An 18,548-nucleotide genomic window follows, 5' to 3' on the forward strand; every position below is an offset into this window, starting at 1 on the left:
TGGGGGGGGGGGGGGCAGCGGGGGAGTGCAGAGAGCAGCAGTCCACATCCAGGGGGCCTGGTCACCTCCCGAGGGGGCACAGTTGCCTCGTGGCAGGGTGCAGGGTGTGGGCCCTGGGGCCAGGGTTCGAATCCCACACCTGCAACTCCAGCCCTGTGCTCCCGACAACCTCCATGCCTCGGCCTCCCCCTCCGTAAATGGGGGTGCAGACACCCGTCGGGTCTTCCCCACGGTGGCTGTGAGAATGGAGGGGCTCTCAGCACAGGGCTGACCACGTGGGCTCTCGCCGTGGTTGATTCCCGTTGCTGGTCTGGACTTGCAAGCCCACCGTCCCAGTTGGCGCCAGAGGACCCCAGCCCTGTGAAGTCCTTGGAGGAGCAGACCCAGGGCACAGGGGCCTGCGCAGATTCCCTGGGGGACAGAGATGGGGCGTCTGGGCAGGTGGGTGAGAGGCCCGCTCTAGCCACAGTCCCCTGTCTTGGGGCAAACGAACCGGCTGAGTGCAACAATGCGCACAGCTGACCAGACGTGCGGGCTGCATTTGAAGCTCCACGTGCGCCTGCTCAGATGATCGGCACACGCATGCGCTGTGGGAATGAGCAGCGCCCTCGGACCCGCAAGCTCAAGCTGTTCTTCTGCAATGGGCGTCAGAGGCCAGGATGCGTCCTCCAGCCCAGGTGGCCTCCATCCCCACCCCAGAGGCTGAGGTGTCACTCACTCTCAGTCCTGGCTCTGGGTGCAGCGGGACAGCCGAGAGGGACACTTTACCTCTGTCCCCGCTGTCTCCATGGCATTGAGGAAAATCGGGCAGAGGTGACTGCCCAGAGTAGGTCTGGGGACAGCTTCGGAGGCCATGCCTGGCCCCATATAGAAGCCAGGGGCTGGTGACGGCCCAGAGCATCACACATGACACCCATGTGGGCCCAGGCACACCAGCTGACCACGGATCGGTGACAGCATCATGTAAACTGCAGCTGGCAGCGGGGCTGGGAGCTTTCAGCACAGATATTTATCTTCTTGGCAGACAAATAAATTTTATGTTTTGGGGTTTTTTTTAAGGAAAGAAATCCCACCCAGCCTCACCCAAAATAAACATCTCCGTTATGCAACTTCCTGAGGCCAGACGGGGGGTGGGGGGTGGCCCCGTCCCTCCTGCCCTCCTGCTGCTCCCAGGCCCCAGCCTGTAACCCCAGGGACCCCGCAGTCTTCTCTGGATCAACCTGGGACGGCGACCACCCCACACAGTGGGGGCTGTGGCCAGGCAGGGCAGCCCCGTCTCAAAGAAGTCAGGGCTGGTGGGACCAACCCCAACCCCCGGTTTAACCTGAGGGAGACCCAGGCTGGGGAGAAGGTGGGACCTGCCCAGGTCATCCGCAGCACCCCTCTCAGCCCTGTGGGCCCCATTCCCAGGGAGGCCGGGAGAGGAGAAGGAATGCAGGCCCTCAGGGATCCTGGGGTCCTGCTCTGGCCATCCTGGGGGATGAGGGAATGGGCACAGCCTGAGAAGCTCTTGATGCAGAAGGTCCACCTCCACAGTGAGAAACAAGGGCCCAGCTTTGCCCATCTCGGGCCCCCCACTGAGGCCAGGTGAGTGGGAGAGCAGGGGCCACGCACAAAGACCCCCAGCCTAGGGCCATCCTGCCTGTGACTTCAGAGGGTGCCTTCGGCTCTGGGGGTCTCATCTTTACGTCGGCGGGCAGACCCCACCCGGAGAGCGAAGGACCAGCAGGGGTGGCTGGCCCTGCCGCAGCCCGTGGGGCGCCTCCTGCCTTGTTCACCATGGAGGGGGAGGGGGAGGGCGGGGAGAGCAGGGGCCTGGGCGGAGGGACGGGAGGATTCCCGGAGGCTGAGGCTTCTGGCTTCTCGAGGAAGATGGAAGAAATCCCTCCAAACTGGAGCTTCTTGAGTGCTAGTCACTCGCTTTAAATCCGGAGGCTGTCTCCAGTTTAGACGATAAAGAAAAGCTCCTCCACATTCTGCAGCCCCCACCTGCTCCAACGACAAGCCACGGCCCTCCTGGATGCAGGGGCCTCAGACCCCAGGCTTGGGGCTTCCGCCTCGGCCTCCGCCACCGCAGCATCTCCACAGGTGCTGTCCCTCAGCTCCGGTGACGGGGGCTGTCTGACCCCAGGACAGGTGGACCTTGTGCCCTCAGAGCCGCCCGTCTCCGTGGCCTGCAGTGTGCTCGTTGCTCCTGGTCCTTCCCAACAGCCACGTGGATCCAGTTGCCCCTCCGCAGGCTGCCCTCCTCCGGGCTCCCGTTTTTCATGTGGCTCTGAGCCCAGGGAGGCCATTTGAGACAGGTGCATGATGGGGACGAGGTGGGCAGCATGCTGGGCCCCAACAGGAAGCCAGCAGGTTGCTCTCAATGAAATAATCTGGAGGGTCTGGCTGGACAACCAGCCTGGGCCTAGTGCTGCTCAGAATCCAGCCTCACTGCCCTCGGGATGGCCACTGAGAACAGAGATCCTGCCACTCAGGCCCCATTACTCCTGACCAGAGACCACTGGCCTCTTGGCCCCCCCCATAACCCCTGCCTGGAACACCCCTCTTTTCCAGTTGAACTCCAACATCCAATGATGCCTCCACTCCTCCTCCAGGAAGCCCTCCCGGAATGCACAGCCCCTATCCCCAGCTCAACTCTCCAGTGACTGCCTATGCTTGCTGACTAGTGTCTAACCCAGCCTCACTGTCCAGCGCTGCCTACAGAATAACAGTTCCCTGAGGAACAGCTGTCTTGTCACATGTCCCTTCTCTGCCCAGGGCTTTAGCATAGGGTGGGGCAGTAGCAGAGTTGCAGTGAGAGGCTGCCTAAGAATCAATGAACGATTTCTAACAAGAAACCTTACCGGGCTCTTGCTCTGCCCAGCTGACTTTGTGCACCCACTGTGTGCTGGCCCCCTACAGCACATGCGCAGAAAGTATTAACCTCGCAAATGAAGGAACCAGTTCATCCTGCTACATGGAGAGAATAAAGCAGACCAGACACGTTAAAAAGATGCATGTAGAAATGCATGTCAGCATCCAGGGTTCACAGCCTGTGGCAGATGACTGAGGGACAGCGGGAAGAAGAAGGACCAACACAGACCTCGAGGGACACAGGCAGGAAAGGAGAAGGGCCAGGGAGGAAGGAGAAGCAGGAGGTGGAGTCCCAGCAAGGTGTGGTGCTGCACGCCTAGAATCCCAGCAGCCTGGGAGGCTGAGGCAGGAGGATCACAGGTTCAAAGCCAGCCTCAGCAGTGAGACCCATTTTCTAAATATTAAAAAGGGCTGGGATGTGGCTCAGTGGTTGAGTGCTCCTGTTCAATCCTAGGTACGAGAGAGAGAGAGAGAGAGAGAGAGAGAGAGAGAGAGAGAGAGAGAGTGTGTGTGTGTGTGTGTGTGTGTGTCTGGAGTCCCAGGGGAGGCAGCACCCTGCAGTGGAGGGAAGCACCCAGGGCACTCGCTGCCAGGGAGCCTTCTCCAGGCCCAGGCTCAGCACCAGGGCAGGCTAAACAGTACCAGGGCCCGCCTGGGTCCAAGGCACCATCCTTGGGCTGCCTTCTTGGGGCCCTAGGCAGCAGCCTCACATGGACCCCAGACCTGCTGGCCACTGTGCCCAGAGCAGGGAGGGGCCTGGTGGGGCCCTTCCAGGGCCAAGGTGGTGGGGCCAGGGCAATGTAACCCAGTGGGCAGCTTCCCCAGTTTGAGTCCGGAGAAAGCCCCTGACTGCTGAGAGGAATCAAGTCAGGGCGCATGGGTGACCCCAATGTGAGGCGTGCCCCGAGGCAGGCACACCCCGGGTGGCCTCACATTAACTCGGTGGACCCCTCTGATGAGCATTCGGCCCAAGCTCCCACTGTTCCCCAGGAGCCGTAGGCGGGGCCTCCCTCCTCGGGCTCCTCTGGGGACACCCAGGCCCACACCACGGAGCCCCGTTTCCAGGCCACCCGGCCCTGGCTGGGGGGTTTCAGCTCGATGGCGGAGCGTCCCCCTCCCCTTAGCCACACCGGCTCGTCTTTGTTCAACCCAACATCATTCAGCCTAGGGAGCCCTTTTGTTAGGGTGCGTTTCTACAGTCCTTTGGCGAGTTAGGGGTGCTAGGAGTTCTAGCGGCTTTTCCCTTGTACGTGCACCCCAGGGCGTGAGCGCCAGCCTGCTGTCGGGGTGAGTGTGGGGACACTTGTGCACCGCTTGCCGATGGGTCTGTGGAGTGCGCATGCCCGGGCCGTGGTCTAGCCTGGGCTCAGGAGTGGACCCTGGGTGCCTGTGCGCATGCGCAGTTGTGTGTGGGCGTGGTCAAGGCCCCGGCACGGACATAGGGTGTGAGCATGGTGTGTGCCGCTGCGCACTGGCTGTGCCAGGGGAGCCCAGGGTTACGGGGTCCGAGTAATTTTATCCCCATTGGTTTTGCTCACATCTATTTCCCCTCCAAACACCTGCCTTGTGGGGGACACGCTGCTCCCCGCTGCTCTGGGGATCGCCTGTGGCCGATGCGCAGCGCCCACGGAACCTCCTTAAACCCCAGAGCCCGCGGGGCCTGGCGCTACCCAAGGGCACTGGCCAAATCCACCGGTCACCAGCCCTGTGGGGGCGGGGAGGGTGAAAGGTTAGCCACTGATCCTGTCCCCGCCCCTCCCCCTCTGCCACTGGGCTCTGTCCAGAGCTCCGGGGTCCCCTGTTTTACCTCCAAGGAGAGGGACAGCAGGAACCAGGGACAACTCAGCCAGCGCGCGGGACACATCTGTGCGCAAGGGGCTGCCACTCTGCAGGAGTGCGGCTGGAAGCCCTGTGCCCAGGCCAGCCGCTCGGAAGGTGACACCACACCTGTCACCAACACCCACCTACCAAAGCCCTAAGACACTTCTCTAAACAAGGAAAGTCACGGACCAGAGGAGGCTGCGGGGATACAAGGACCAAAGGGAATGAGGTGTCCCGGCGCAAGGACACCAGGGAAACGAGGAATGGAGCGTGGAGTCTAATTAGGACGCACTTTTTTTTTAACATAGTAATAAATAAAGGTGGGAAAACTATTTGAATCACCAGAGAAGACACACAGGGGGCGCGCAAGCGTGGAAACGGAGTCGACGTCGTTATCCACTGTGGAAAGCACAGGGAGACCTCCTGCAGCCCTGGACCATGGAATAGGGAAACCTGTGCCCTAAGTCAGAGAGTGCGGCCACCTGGGACCTCAGACCCGCAGGGGGAAAACAGTCCGCAGAATTCAGCCAACACTCGGGTCACAACCCCGCAGTCCCACTCCCCGGCCTCCATCCTAGAGTAATGAAGCCCCAGCGCAGCTTTGTTCATGGTCACCCCAAACTGAAACGCACAAGTGCCACCGTGGGGATCTGGAATGGCCCCAAAACCTTGTGTGACAGTTTGGTCCTCAGCTTGGTACTTTTGGAAAGTGGTAGAACCTTTTTATAAAAAAAAAAATTTCCATGTTGTTATTGGTGCATCATAGTTGTACATGGTGGGGTCTGTTGTTCCGTATCTCACACGCACACAACCTAACACGTAACTTGGCCAGTGTGGTTCCCAGTATTTCCCCCTTTCCTCCTCTCCTCCCTCTTCCTTGTCTCCTTCCTCTACTCCACTGATCCCCCTCCATATTCATGAGACCCCCTACCACATATCTTTTTCCTCTCTAGCTTCCACAAGAGAGAGCACATATGACCCTTGACTTTCTGAGTTTGGCTTATTTTATTTAACATAATGGTCTCAAGCTCCATCCATTTTCCTGCAAAATAACGACACAATTTCATTCTTTTTTATAGTTGAGTAGAACACCACTGTGTTTCTAAACCACATTTTCTTTATCCCCTCATCTGTTGGTGGACCCTAGGCTGGTTCCATAGTTTAGTGATTGAGTCGTGCTGCCATAAACATGGGTATGCGTAAGTCACTGTGGCACCATGACTTTAATTCTTGAGAATAAATACTAAGGAGTGTATAGCTGGGTCATATGGTGGTTCTGTGCCCAGTCTTTTGAGGAAACGCCATACTGATTTCCATAGTTGTACCCATTTACAGTCCCACCAACAGGATACAGTGTTCCTTTTTCGACACACCCTCTCCAGCATTTATTATTGTGTTCTTCATGACTGCCATTCTGACTGGTGTGAGATGAAATCTTAGTGTAGTTTTGATTTGCACTGGAAAGTGGTAGGATCTTTAAGAGGTGGGGGATAGTGGAGGTCATAGGTCACTGGTGTCATGCCCTTGAATGGGGCTGTGGGATGCTAGTTTCCTCTCGCTCTTTACTTTCCAGCTGCCATGAAGTGAGAATGTCCCTCTGCTTCATGCTCCTGCCATGATGCTCAGCCTCACAACAGGCCCAAGGCAACAGGGTGGCCAACTGATCATAGACTGAAACCTTTAAAACTGTGAGACAAAATTAACTTTTCCTCTTTTTAGGTTGATAATCTCAGGTATTTTGTTGTAGTAACAGAAAGCTGACTGGTACACCAAGCGTCCTTAAGCAGGTGAATGGATAAGCAGGCTGTGGAACATACATGTGTGGAATACTACTCAGCAAGAAAAGGAACCAACTACTGACACAAAGACGCAGATGAACCTCAGAAGCAGCATTCTGGTTTATAAAAGTCCCAGTTTCAAAGTTTACATAACATATGACTCCACTTAGTTACATAACATTCTAGTAAAAGCAGAATTACAAGTACAGAAAGCAGATCGCTGGTGGCCAAGGGTTAGAAGTGAAGGTTGGTCTCCCCAGGGGTCCCACTGGGGTGATGGAACTATTCTGGACCTATGACGTTCTATATCTTGATTGTGGTGGTGAGCACATAAATCTATCAACATCATTGTACGGTTTTTAAAAATGCAACTAAAAGTATGAAATTATGTTCAAATATATGAAGGAAAAAACTAAATAAAATGTTTATATGCCTTCACCAGAAATCCCACATCTAGGAATTTATCCTGAAGGACTAATTCATTATGGGCCTAAAGAATTAATAGAGAAATTTCATCGTGGCGTCCTTTTAGAATATAAAAACCTGACGTCAGCTGAAGTAGGCAGCAGTAGGAACGGCTAAATAAAGCAAGACCTTCCCATAAGTGGAAGACCTTTCCCGATATTCTCTATTCTGCACGTTTCTTTCTGGTGCATTTCCTTGGGCTCTTTGTCTGTTCTCCCTCCCTCCCATGACAGGGATAGGTCTGGGTGGATGTGCCTTCCTTTCCCTCTGTCTGATCTCAGCATGGAGCTGACCTTACGCAACGGCACTTCAGTGTTGCAGAGATGCTTGTCTCCTGTTAAGTAAATCTCATTTTGACAAGAAAATGGGGAGGATGTGGAGTAGCTGTCCTTAGAAAATGTCAGAAGTTTCCAGAAATAGGAATATGGGTCGACTTTGCCCCCAACCCCGCCTTATTTTCTGGTCTGAATTTGTTTTCTGCTTGTTCTTCTGAGAGCAGGTTTGGCCATGACCTGAAGGCACCACCCGAGTCCCTGTGCTGGGGCCTGTGCTGATCAGTGCTGGGCTCTGTGACGTGGGACCATGGGAGTAAGCGAGGACCAGTGGGTGGAGGGAGGTCAGGGCAGCTGTGGAGAAAGGCCCCTTTTGGGGTGGGGTGGCCACTCTCCTCACAGAGTGGGCACTGGTGGCTCTGGGCTCGGGTTCAAGTCCAGACAACCTGCCGGCTCCTCCTCCTTCAGGCTCAGCACAACCAGGGGGAGGCTGCGACTTCCTGATCTTGCTGCCTCCCGCGGGGAGGCCCTCATTAGGAGGCCAAGGACAATACGATTCCAAACAGACAGCGAACACTTTATTTTTTTTTAATATAAGAATATGCCCAAGATTGCATGGAAAACACTTTAAAATGATTTATTCTGTATTTGACACTCAGAGTCACTGGAGATTCCTGGGTTTATTGTCATTTGTTTGCTTTTTCCTAAAATTGTCAGTTCTACGAATCAGGCCCACTGCGGCATCCAGGGCCCTGCAGGGGAGGCCGGCCCCTCCTGCCTCCCCCCAGCTCCCCAGACTCCCCCCTCGGCCCCCGTGCACTGCAGGGGGCCTCAGGCCTCCACAGATCTGTAGCCACCTACCTCCTGCCAGGTACGTCCTTCTCCCCTTGTGTGCGACTAGCTACTGTCCTTCTCCTTCACTCTCACTTTCGTGGCTTTAATTTACTTTTCCACTACAAGTAGCAATCTGTGTTCTATAAGAAAGTTTTAAAAAATCAAGACAAGCCAAGAGAAGCCAGGCACAATGGCGCACACCTGTGATCCCAGCCGCTAGGGAGGCCGAGGCAGGAGGATCATAAGTTTGAGGCCAGCTACAGCAATTTAGCAAGACCCTGCCCCAAAACAAAACATAAAAAGGAATAGGGATGTAGCTCGGGGGTAAAATGCCCCTAGATTCGGTCCCTAGTAGCACACACACATACACACACAGGACAAGCCAAGAAAAGAAAACTCTCTCTCTCTCTCTCTCACACACACACACACACACACACACACACACATTTTTGTGAAAGTTCCTTTTAAGCTAACACTGTTCCCTGTACGTCTTTCCAGCTGCATGGGCTCCACCATAGGAAGCAACTATTTTATTATCCACTGAGTCCTCTACTGACTTCGAGAAATCAGAACAAGCCTGTGACGGACGTCCATGTGGTTGATCTCTGCTCAGTCCTGGACATCGCCTGAGAAGCAGCTCTAAGAACCAGAACTCGCTAGTTGAGCCGTGGGCCCATCGTCAGACCCACTACCCTCCAGAGGTGCGCCCACGTCCTCAGCTACCCACACTGTGTCCTCCCTCTTCGGGAGGCCTTACCAGATCTTATAGTGTTTTCTAAATGTTTGCAACTGTGAGATCTTATCTTAATCTGTGCTTATTTATTATTAACATGGCAAGAGCTTTTAGTTTTTGTATTTCCTCTCCTGTGCCAAGGGTCACCCTGCTTCTTCCTTGACCCCAGGGCCAGGCTTACCTCCAAACACTGAATTCCCTGCTCTCTGGCGCTGGCTGGGGGCCTGGGCCTGGCGTGAGCAGGTGCTGGGGACACATTCAGAGAATTAGGGTAAATGACTGTGCACGCCTGCCTGGGAGGACAGTCCCTGGGTCCCCTTCTGCCCTTGGTAGCACGGGGCCAGCTCTCGTGCCCTGCTGAAGGTGGCAAGGGCACCTACAGGAGAGGACCCTAGGCCCCAGGGCTGGGCTCCAGACCCAGGAGGGCCTCAGTCTGCAGCACATGCCTTTGTGGGGGGCTGCTGCATGGGAGTGGGGAAAGAGGACCCGAACCACAAGTCACAGGGAGGACATGAAGGCCTGGAGGTGACCCTGGGCACACCTCTTGGCCTGTTTCCTCCTCAGTTCAACAGTAGGGGGTGAGAAAGGGCTAGGAAGGGGCACAGGCTGCGGGAAGCCAGAACTGGGGAGGAGCACTGTCCTGGCTGCCCACCCACAGGGCTGGTTCCCTGGCCCCTGCATTAGGGTTCTAGGACCCAAGTCCCCACCAGCCAAGATCGAGCTGCAGTGGCTCATAGTGGCCACCAGGAGGCACTGCAGTTCTAATAAAGTGTTCCTGGGTGGGGGGGGAAGGTGCCCCGGCCCGTTCCCAGCTGAGGTTCCTAGAGGTCTGGTTGGGGATCCAGGTCCTACCTGGAAGGATGTGCCAGCCAGAAGCTCTTCAGCCCTCTACACCTCTGCCACTATCCCAGCTCTAGGAGGGACACAGAGAGATGAGGCAGGTCCCTGATCATCCTCTCCAGGTCCTCTCCTGGTTCTCAGGGGCTCCTTTCAACACCCTCAAATTTCCCTCAGGGTGGCCTCATTTTTCAGTTGGGCAGCCAGAGGCTCTGAGAGGAGAACCTCACCTCGTGTCAATGTCAGCTGAGTGACTGGCCTGAGACGACCCCTTCCTGGAGACCCTGGGGACTTCTGGGCCTCCAGTGGCCCTGGCGCACAGTAGGTGTTCAGGCAATGCAAACACTCCCTGAGACACCCCCCTTGTGGTGGCCTGTGGCTTTCCTTGTGGCCCTGTAGGTTCTGCCCGAGACACCTCAGTAGAGGCAGGTGCCACCACCCCTCGTCTGGCACCCCTCCCTCAGACGGAAGTTTCGGGGGTTCCTCCTACATGTGTGGGGGGGGGCTTCCTCCTGGTCCAGAGGGTGGAGGGGCCTTCCCAGAGCCAAGGAGGGAGGAGCTCTCACAGAGACCCAGAAGTTGAGCTTTTGCTTCCAAGGTCCGAGGGTGTCCACCAGGTCACTGGTGTCCATCACATACTACTGTGTCTATCACCCGTGTAAGACACTCCCATTTCACAGCCCCGGAGACTGAGCCCAGAGGAGGTCAGTGGCCTGTCCAGGAATGAGATAGTGGTCAGAGGCAGAGCTGAGATTCGAACCTCGGCCTGGAGCACTTCCATTGGGCCCTCCTGGGTGGGCGCCCTGATGGCACTGGATCAGGCAGACAGAGACAGGGGCCAGGAGGAAGGGAGGAGAGTCAGGAGGAACCTCTCAGCTCCTCTCGGCTGCCTCTGGATTGGCCCCACCTGTCCCATCTTCACGGTGGCCCTGGTGAAACAACCTACCGTGTGAGACCAATGTCCTTGACCACAGGATCCCCAGCCCACGGCTGTGTCCTGTTTTAGAACCAACACGATCAGGCGACACGACTGCACCTTTGAGCTCTTTGCAATGGTGCGTTTGCACCTTAGACTTCAGTCGTTCAGAAAAATAGAGCTCCTCCCCTGGGTGCGGACACACTCGTCAACTTATGCGAACGTTCGCCCGCAGAGAGGCCGCGAGGTGGAGGGAGCGCAAATACGGAGAGACGTCACCACGTGCGGAATCAGCACGAGGGGCTCCTGGGGCTTGTTGGACTTATGACAACTTATGACTTTTCCCAAAGTGAAATCAGATCAAAGTAGAAAGTTTTTAAATAGCGTTTGTGAGCCCGTAGAAGGAACCCCCTTACCCAGGCCTTGTGCTCGCTGGGACGGGCTGGGCTGGCTGGGCCACCGCGCCCAGAGCCACGTCGCACAGGGCCACACCCTGTAGTCGGAATCCCAACCCTGACACCTGCTCTGGGCACACCTGCGCCCCCGGCCCTCGCAAAGCCCTCGCTTGCAAGGGTCCCTTCAGTGCGGCTCAGACCTGGCCACGGCAGCGGCTCATTAGCCAAGGCCGAGCGGCTGGCGGAACTTAAAAGTAAAAGAGTCCTTTGATTTTTGAGTCCCCTGTCATTTCAGTTTTCTTCTAACTTGTCAGAACGAGGCAGGTGTCCGCGTACCCCATAAAGTGCTTGGAGCAGGGCCTCGGGGCTCAGCCTGCCCAGGCGCCCATGGCCTGCTCCGTCCTCATGGTGCCCAGAATTCCTCTCCCACCCTGTGCCCTGCCTCATTTAGTCACTCTCCAAGGTCCCCCTAGGAGCCATGGCCTGGTGGAGGGGACAGAGGTGTAACCAGCACTGTCAACTGCTGTGGGGTCCCAGGGGCAGGAGCGCAGTGCCCCCCGGACCCAGGGCACAGGATGAGCAGGTGGCCGATTCTGGTTGAAAAAGTCAGAAGAGGCTCTGGTACTCAGTGTCAAAGCCAAGGAGGACCCCGTGCGGTGGCCCACGCCCGTCATCCCAGCAGCTCAGGAGGTGGCGGCTGGAGGATGGTGAGTTCAAAGCCAGCCTCAGCAACTCAGCTCTCTAAGTAAAATACAAACAGGGCTGCGGATGGGGCTCAGTGACCAAGTGCCCCTGAGTTCAAATCTGGTACCAAAACAAAGCCACCGAGGAGACCTGGCACGGCTTGTGGCTTTTGATGGTAAAAGAATACACCACGCCCAGCCCCAGACGGTGCAGTCCAGAATGACCAGTGAGAGGCCATGGCTGGGCTGGGGAGGGGGCTTCTCTCCAGCCAGAGCCGATGACAATAACAATGTCGTCCTTGGAACGTGTGCCCATCCACCCTCTGTATTATTTGGCCCCCGCAGGCCCATGAGGCCAGTAGGGCTCACCCCCAATCCGCAGATGGAGAACCCAAGGCTGTTCTCCAGAAGGACGTCCCCGATCGGGAGCAGCAGGGGCTGGGATTTGAACCTGTTCTGCCCCCGGCTCTCCAGGGGGTGCAGTGACCTCTTTCACATGTAGACAGCCCTTGGAAGGACCAAGGGAGGCTCCTCCCTGTCCCAGGGGACACAGTGGAGCCACAGGAACAATTTCCCTCTCAGAGGATGGATGCTGACTGAGCTCCAGGGTCCCCAGGAGAAGCCCAAAGAGACGCGGAGGTCACCTTCCGGAGCCGTGGGTGGGCAGGTCTGGTCCCTGCAGGGGACTGTCCACCCTGCTAGCTGCTGTTCTGGAGCACTGGGACCTTCCCCAGCTCCCCATGGCTCAGGGTGGCCCTGGTCTTGAGACATGAGCTCTGTCTCCATCTTGTGTGGCTGGACAAGAACCCGGCACCTACAGGGAGGGACGCTGGCTGGGCCACCACCCAAGAAGCCAAAAAAGCCTCCCGCACTGTCCTGTCACCCCAACGGTAAGCCCCGCCCCCACGCTTTGGGACCACCCTGGGCCACCTCCTCCCCCTCCAGGCAGGACAAGGACCCCAAGGTCCCTCAGCCTGGCAGAGGCAGGACTGGAACTAAACCCCCATGTCCCCCTCCAGCCTTATGGCCTGCGTGTCCACTGTCCCCTCCACTGCCACCCGACTGGGGACCCACAGCAGGGTCCTAAGCATCCCTCCCCTAATCCGACCCGAGTTGCCCCTGACAGGAAAAGAGCCTGCATCCCGGCACCTCTTGGGGACACTGGGATGTCACTTTCTGTCCCAGGTCAGGCGGGACAGAGGGCCTTGCGTCCTGGGCAAGGTGAGATGAAGGCTGGGCAGCATGGGGAGCGGGCGGGCCTGGGTGGGCCTGGCTCTGCCCCTTGCTGGCTGCTGTCCTTCATCTGTTACTCCCACAACACTTCTGGAGCCCACCACAGGCGGGCAGCCAGGTGGTGGGGACAGAGCTCAGGGACACGGCACCGGCCTTGGTCAGCAGACAGTGGCTGGACGCAGCGGGCAGAGCAGAGCAGGGAGCCAGGCCCAGCCTCGGGCCGGGGCTGTGTTCCCAGGGATGTCCCCAGGTGGGGAGGCCACTGTGTGTGGGGGCGCCGTCCCCTCTCTGCTCAGTCTGTGCTTCACACAGGAAGTGGGCAGACTCAGGGAGATGACCCGGGCTGCTCCCACGCCACCATGTGGCTCTGCCACCACGGGGCATTCTTGGGAAGGTGACCTGGCCTTTGGGTGCCTCGGTCTCCTCATCTGTGGAGTGAGGCTGGGAACTTCCCGGGTGGCCGCGGGGTGAGTGAAGCCGAGGGCCTGGACGCCCACCCCTGTTCAGCTTCCCATCAAGAGGCGCCTCGTGGACCTGAGTGTGACTGTCATCTGGGGACAAGTTGGGCTGGCAGTAAGAGTGAAGGCAGAGTCACCTGGCCGCAAGGTCCCCCACCCTGGGCCCCTCCCTACACAGCCACTCTTCAGTTCCAGTTTCCCCAGCTCCATCAACCTCTGTCCAAAATAGATCCCGGGGTCCCCTCCAAATCAGGGGACTTCATCTACATAACAAAGGCTGCAAACCACCGTCAGAGTCGGATGCCAAATGTCAATTTCTTCGGTCATCTATGCTTTAATAACTTTTTTTTTTTAACTACTGGGGATTGAACCTAGATATGCTCTACCCCTGAGCTACATCCCAGCTCCCCTCCCTTTTTTTTGAAACAGTGTCTCACTGAGTTGCTGAGGCTGTTATCCTCCTGCCTCAGCCTCCCAAGTAGCTGGGATTGCAGGAGTGCTCCACTCTATCCGGCATACTTCAATAACTTTTAAAAAGTGGAATCCTGGCAGCCTGCACCATTGGACAGCACCCTAACCAAAGGCAGGAAGGCTCTGTACCCCTCACCTTGCCCAGAGTCTAGCTCCCAGCCTCCCCCTGCTGAGCTGTGTGAGTCTCAAGTTCCTGGATTTCTCAGGCTGCAGGAGTTCCATGTCTTCCTGGAAGGGACTTGTCTGTCTCACCGACACCAGGGTTTTCTGTCTCAAACGTGTTCCTTCTAAGCTAAAGAACCATTTGCAGCCTGGGACAGAAGGAGGATTTTTTCCCCCTTGGACAAGAAGGGAGAAGGTAAGCTGAGTTCGTTTCAAGGCTGCTACTTAACCTGCTGAAGCTGATAAGGTAAGGACAGAGAAGATCATTCATTTTTACTTTCAAAGAAATCCCACATTGATAATTATGAAATGGTTAGGAATCCAAAACTCCCAAAGGATGATTACACCTAAGCTTTTGGCTAGCGTTTCTGTGTACACGGCTGGACTTGGAGCAGATGGGTGCCGAGGGTTCTGCCCACCACACAGAGTAAGTATATGCTGTGGTTGGGATGGTCCATATCCCCCCAGGCCTGTGTGTTAAAGGCCTTGTCCCCAGGATGGCGCTATTAGGAGGTGGTGGGACCTTCAGGAGATGGGACCTAGTGGGGGGGGTCCTTAGACACTGGAGGTGTGCTCTCTAAGGGAATTGTAGGACCCCTGTCCCTTCCTCTGTCTGGTGGCTGGCTGGCAATGGAAGTGGTTTTGCTGTACCATGTTCTCCTGCCCTGATGTACTGCCCTACCCCAGGCCCAAAACAATGGTGCTAATCAATCATGGACTGAGACCTCCCAAACTGTGAGCCCAAATAGACTTCTTGTCTTTATACGTTAATCATCTCAGGTATTTTGTTATAGGTACGGAGAGCTGGTTAACATACTTTCACTGACTCCTGCTCTCTCAGATTACAAAATAATCCCTATCAGTCTCTGTTTAAATTGCATCAGGTGCAGCTTCTACCAAGAAGAGTCTCCTCCACAGTGGATGTGAGAAAAGTCCATTCTTTTCAACCTGTTGGGCTTCTCTGGGAGTGGATCTGAAGCAGTAAAAATGTACTTGGTGTAGCATAAAACTAGGTTCTGAAGGGCTGCATCCTGTGGGACTTGGATAAAGCAAGGGTCAGGCATGTGTCAGGTAAAGTTTCTCTAATCAGCTCTCATCCCCGGCCTAGGAGCAGATGCCAAGCAATCCCTAGGCCACGCCAGCTTCCTCTAGTCTAGAAAGCAGATCCGGGCAGCTCCTCCTTCCTCACCCACGGCAGCCTCCTCTCCCTGGGCTGGGCTGGCCAGCTTCTGAATACGGTTCTGGAGGGATGAGGGAGCTCAGGTCGGGCAGAGGGACATGTGGCCATTGCTCAGGGGTCGATGGAAGGTGCTGTGGCCCATGTGCTGGGCTGCACTGCAGACCCTTCCCAAGGGGCAGAGGCATGGAGAGGGCAGAGCCCCTTTGGCTCCAGCGGATCTGAATTCGCGTCACAGCAGGACACTTGGGGAGGTTCCACCCATGCTGAGCCTCATCTCCTTCATCTGTAGATTGGGGGTATAATGTCTCCCAAGACCTCTGAGTGGAGGATCCTCATGCAGGTCTGGCCCATAGGGCAGCTCCTTAAGGACAAGTGGGGAAGCTGGCCCTCAGGGGCTGCAGGAGCTCCTGACTTGGCTGATTCTCCTGCAGAGACGAGCACCACCCTTGGGACCTGGAGGTCTGAAGCTCTGAATCAAAGGGTCACAGGGCACAGACATTCCAAAGGGAGGGGAGAAAGGAGTGCCCAGCTCAGGGTGCACGGGCACAGGGTGCAGCAAGCCAGGGAGATGTGAGCTGTGGGGCGGGAGGGGCCCGGGGGACCCACGTCCTCTCCCCAATCCTGCCTGTCCCTGGGATCAGCAGACAGCCAGGCTCCACCCGACATCGCTCATTTATATTTCAAAAGACTTTGTCAGGCGTACGTGTAGGTTCAGTAATGCTATGTTCCCTTTCTAACCCTTGGCATCTGAGTCAATTAGAACTGCCCACCAAGGTTTCTGGCCAGCCTGACATAGTGAGGGTTCCAGAAAAATCTTATCAAAAAGAACAGTGGACGGTCCTGGGGTCACCACTCTGAGCCAGGCTCTGTCCTAAGTTCTGCACCCATTTCGCCTATTCAAGCCCTACAATGTTCCTAAAGGTCGATATTATTTTAATCCCCACTTCACAGATAAGAAAACTGAGGCAAAGAGGTCAACTCACTGTTTGCCAAGGCCACTAGGCTATTCAGGCTGAAATATGCTTCCAGGGCCTTGGCTGCAAGGGCTCCCCAGAGAGAAAGCCTCAAAGCTGCAGACGGCCGAGCAGAACAGTATTTCTATGATTCCCCAGAACACTGGAAATTGTGCCTGTGGGGTCCCTGGCTGGGAGGCCAGGCTCCAACAGGGCCCTGTTTAATTACCTGGGCTGGGGGACCCTAAGGTGAAGGAGCACGTGACAGCTGCTTCTCTGCAGTCCCCTCCCCTGTGGCCCACCTGCTTGGCCCCTGGAGTCCTCGACCCTGCTGCTCTCTGGATGACCAGGACAGGGAAACTGGAGAGCCATGTGGAAGAATGCAGTTGGAGCCTTATCTTCTGCCATGTGCAAAAATCAACTCAAATGGATCAAAGACGCCTGAGTGTTAAAACCATAAGTCTACCAGGAGAGGACACGCGGGGAATCTTCACAACGTGGACATTACCAGCGATTCCTTGGCCGTGACAGCAGGAGTACAGGAAACCAAGGGAGGACATCGAGACACTGGGCTTTACCCAAATTTAAAACTTTTGTATAAATCAAAGGACACAATTCAGAGAGGGGAAGGCCTACCCAGAAAAGAAGCCTACCCCAAAGATAAAATGTTCACAAACCTCGTATCTGATAAGGGATTACTACCCAGAATACATAAAGAATTCCTACAACTCAACCAAAAAAAAATATCAAACAATCAATTTCAAAAATGGGTGAGGTCTTGAACAGACATTTCTTCAGATAAGTCACACAAATGACCAATAAGAGATGCAATGGCCAGGTACCAAGGACGACTGCTGGATGATTCCGCTTCAAGGAGGTAGCGCTGAAGGAGCTTATCAGAGACAGAAAGCAGAGCCGAGGTCACCAGGGGCTGCAGAGCAGGAGGGGACAGTGGACACCGTTGAGTGGACACAGTTTTGGTAGGGGATGACGAAAAAATTCTGGAAACAGAGATGACGGTTACATGACATTGTTTGTGTCCTCAATGCCCCTGAATTGTGTGTTTAAAATGTTAAAATGGCACAGCATGAAGAGAGAGAGAAACCAAGGCACTTGCAGGTAAATGGATGGAGCTGGAGAACATTATGCTAAGTGACGTAAGCCAGTCCCCAAAACCAAATACGGAATGTTTTCTCTGATACGAGGATGCTGATCCATAATGGGTACGGGTCGGGGGAGCATGGGAGGAAATTTCGGATAGAGCAAAGGGAGGGAGGGGAGGAGGGGGCAGGGTGGGAAAGACGTGGAATGAGACGGACCCCATCACCCTAAGTACAGTATGAAGACCCGAATGGCGGCACTCTACTTTGTGAACAACCAGAGACATGAAAACTGCTCTCTAGGTGTACGATGAACTGACGCATTCTGCTGTCCTATAGAACAAATTAGAATAAATAAATGAATTTTTAAAATTTGTTAAAATGGCAAATTTTATGTCATAAATGTCTGACCACAGTTTTTTTTTTTTTTAATCATCCCTAATTAAGATATTTTAAATCTGTTTCTCAAGGCCATACTGTGACCAGGCACCCGGCAGGGCCTTGCCTCCCCTGCCCTCTCAGTTCCTCCAGAGGCTGACCCCCTCAGCAGGTGTGCGAGGCCCTGGCCACTCCTCCAGTCCTGCCCAGCCGGTGGCTGCCTTGCTGGCCTACTCTGCACACTTGGTCCCTGTTCCTTCTTTCCCTTGCTTTGTGTTCTGTCCAGAGGGCCATTTCTGGCTCCTTAAACTGATGACCTCCCAGGCCCACTCTGAGTGGCTTTGCTAGGAAGCTGCAGGCCACTGGCTGCCCTCCGGGGAGTCCCACCCACAAGGCTCATGGCCACCGAGCCCGGGGATGCGGGCCTGTGGGCAGACAGAGGCCTCTCCCAGGTGCCTCCCACAGCCTTGCTGGTGCCAACCACGTCACTGGTGAGAAGGAGGCGGCCACCTCTGTCTCCGTGCATGCCATCTCCCCAGGGCCTGCTCACTGTGACAGTGGCTGCCACCCGGAGGGCTGACCACACGCTGGCTCAGGTCTCAAGGTGTCAGTGGCTTCCTCTGGTCTCGCCCTCCCTCAGCCCTGCAGGGGGCAGCCCTATCACTTCCATCTGCAGTGAGGGGCCCGTCACTGAGAGGGCCAGAAACCCGGCCAAGGTCAAGGTCCTGCAGTTTCAAGTGCTGGGTGGGGTGTCCTGCCCAGGGAGCCCGCAGGGAGCCCCTCCTTGATGTGTGCCCCGAATCAGCTCCTCTGTCTCCGAGCCTCGGCTGGGTCTGTAGAATGGGATGCAGTTCCCACGGCATGTCCTGCTGGGAAACTCAAGGGACCCCTGGTGCCCACAACTGCCAGTGCTGGGGCGGAGGATGGGGAGAGAAAGGAGGGTACTGGGGAGGCCCACCTTGAGCAGGTGGGCCCAGCTAGGAACCTGGGGGGGTGGGGGCTGTGGCTGGAGAGGCACCT

The 18,548-nt window shown here is 56.0% G+C and overlaps 1 protein-coding gene across 1 annotated transcript in view; it reads right to left on the bottom strand.

The window, feature by feature from the left end:
• The window catches only part of Alx4 (ALX homeobox 4), a 41,362-nt gene that overhangs the window by 12,078 nt on the left and 10,736 nt on the right, over positions 1 to 18,548 (bottom strand). The gene's annotated exons all lie outside the window — the stretch shown is intronic.

Source organism: Marmota marmota, unplaced genomic scaffold (genome assembly GCF_001458135.2).
Source record: "Marmota marmota marmota unplaced genomic scaffold, marMar, whole genome shotgun sequence".
Taxonomy (NCBI): Eukaryota; Metazoa; Chordata; class Mammalia; order Rodentia; family Sciuridae; genus Marmota; species Marmota marmota.